This window comes from Marmota marmota, unplaced genomic scaffold (genome assembly GCF_001458135.2).
Source record: "Marmota marmota marmota unplaced genomic scaffold, marMar, whole genome shotgun sequence".
NCBI lineage: Eukaryota > Metazoa > Chordata > Mammalia > Rodentia > Sciuridae > Marmota > Marmota marmota.
In genome coordinates this window covers 1136-3409 of record NW_026009195.1, presented here as the reverse complement: position 1 = coordinate 3409, position 2274 = coordinate 1136, and the positions used below count along the sequence as shown (strand labels likewise).

Here is a 2274-nt window from a genome sequence, read left to right as displayed (position 1 = left end):
CCTACGTGAACACCTTCCACAACATTGCTCTGGAGGTCAGTACCAGCCAGCGAGGGCTGTGGGGGGTCCCTCTGAGGGAGTCCAGGGCAGAGACCCCTAGCTTTACCACGCGCCCCTCCTCTGCTCTCCCAGACCAGTGACCAGCACCGAGAATTTGCCATGGCAGCCGCCTGTATCTCTGACACCCTGGGGATCTCCCTGTCAGGGGTCCTGGCCCTGCCTTTGCATGACTTCCTCTGCCAGCTGCCCTGACGCTCTGACGGGTTGGAGCACAGGCCTGCCGGGTGGGAAGTGCTGAGATCTGTTCCCCTCGACCATGGGTCAGCCGTGGTCTCCTCTCAAGCTGGTCTTGGGAGTTTCTTCACAGCATTATGCCCTCTGAATAAATGCTTATTTTATCAATTGACTTCTTGTGCAATTCTTTTTTTCTGAAAAACTGTTGTAAAAATTACACAAGGCCACTTTGAAACGTGTATATGTGTACATGTTATAAACGTATATATGAGTGTATAAAGAAAGCGCTGCAGCAGACTTCTGCCCAGTCTGTAAGGCTTTATTAATTTATTCTTTCATTCTGTAGCTCTATTTATACATCTTTATTTCCCAACACAAAAGTACTTTTTTTTTTTTTGTACCAGGGATTGAACCCAGGGGCACTTAATCATTGAGCCACATCCCCAGCCCTTTTTATTTTTTATTTTGAGACAGGGTCTTACTAAGTTGCTTAGGGCCTCACTGAGTTGCTGGGGCTGCCTTTGAACTCAGGATCCTCCTGCCTCAGCCTCCAGAGTCTCTGGGATTACAGGAGTGCACTATCATACCTGTCTTGCACAGTGTTGTCCAATCTTGGAGTATATAGCAGTACTTCTTTCCTGGTTGTAGTACTTTATTCCTTTTTGTGGCAGAATAGTATCCCAGTCCATGAACACTTAGCATTTTGTTTCTCTATTTGTTAGTGGATGGACACTTGAGTTTCAATTTTTGGTATGAATGCGATTGCTACAAACATAAGAGAAAACACCTAGGAATATAATTGCTGGGTCTTAAAGTAACTCTGTTTAATCCTTCAAAAAACATCCAGGCTCTTCTCCAAAATGGCTGTACTGAGCCAGGCTCAATGAGGCACACCTGTAGTCCCAGCAGCTGGGGAGGCTGAGGCAGGAGGATTGCAAGTTCAAAGCCAGCCTCAGGAACTTAATGAGACCCTGTCTCCAAATAAGAAATAAAAAGGGCTGGGGATGTGGCTCAGTGGAAAAGCACCCCTGGGTTCAATCCCTGGTACGAAATAAAACAAAATGGCTGCACCGGTTAATATTCCTCTGTGTGGCACGAGGGTTCTACTTTCTCCACATCCTCACCAATACTTACTGTTTCCCATTTTTGTGGGTGTGTGTGGTCGATTGGTTTGGTTTTTGTTTTATTATAGCCATTCTAATGAGTGTGGGATCTCACTGTGGTTTTGATTTGCATTTCCCTGATGATTAATGATGTTGAACTTTTTCTCTTTGCATACTCATTGGTCATCGTGTATCTCCCTTGAGAAATGTTGATCCAGATGCCTGCCCATTTTGAAATTGGCCCTTCAGGGCTGGAGTGTAGCTTAGTAGCAGAGTGCTCTCCTAACATCATGTGCACTGAAGGAAGATTATATTTTGTTTTGTTTGAATCCCCACTATCAAAAAATGAAAATTAATAATAAGAGCTGGGGAGGTAGCTAAATGGTAGAGCGCCCCTGGGTTCGATCCCTAGTACTAAAAAGAAAAAGAAGGAAGAAAGTGGGTATCCTGTCTTAGCTCTGATCTTGGGGAAAATGCTTTCAGTCTTTTATCATTAAGTACAATGTTAGCTTTGAGATTTCTGTAGATGCTTATCTTAGTTGTTTGGGATGCTATAACAAAATACCTAAAACCAGGTAATTTATAAACAACAAAGTTATTGCTCACAGTTCTGGAAGCTGTGAAGGCCAAGACCAAGGGGTTAGATTTGGTGTCTGATGACAGCTCTTCCCTTATGGGTGGCACCTTCTATTTGTCCTCATGTGGTAGGAGGGGCAGATTAACTCCCTTGGATTTCTTTCTTTCTTTGGTACTAGGAATTGAACTCAGGGGCACTTTACCACTGAGCCACATCCTCAGCCTGTCTTTGTATTTTATTTAGAGACAGGGTCTTAGTAAGTTGCTTAGGGCCTCAATAAATTGCTGAGTCTGGCTTTGAACAAGTGATCCTCCTGCCTCACCCTCCTGAGCCGCTGGGATCACAGGCATACACCACCAT

At 44.5% G+C, this 2274-nt stretch overlaps 1 long non-coding RNA gene across 1 annotated transcript; it reads left to right on the top strand.

Annotated features, from left to right (window-relative positions):
- LOC107134771 lies at window positions 1–406 on the top strand. Its single transcript, XR_001502469.1, has 2 exons — window positions 1–35; window positions 133–406. It is a non-coding gene; the product is annotated as an uncharacterized LOC107134771 (long non-coding RNA).
- The last annotated feature ends 1868 nt before the right edge of the window (window positions 407–2274 follow it).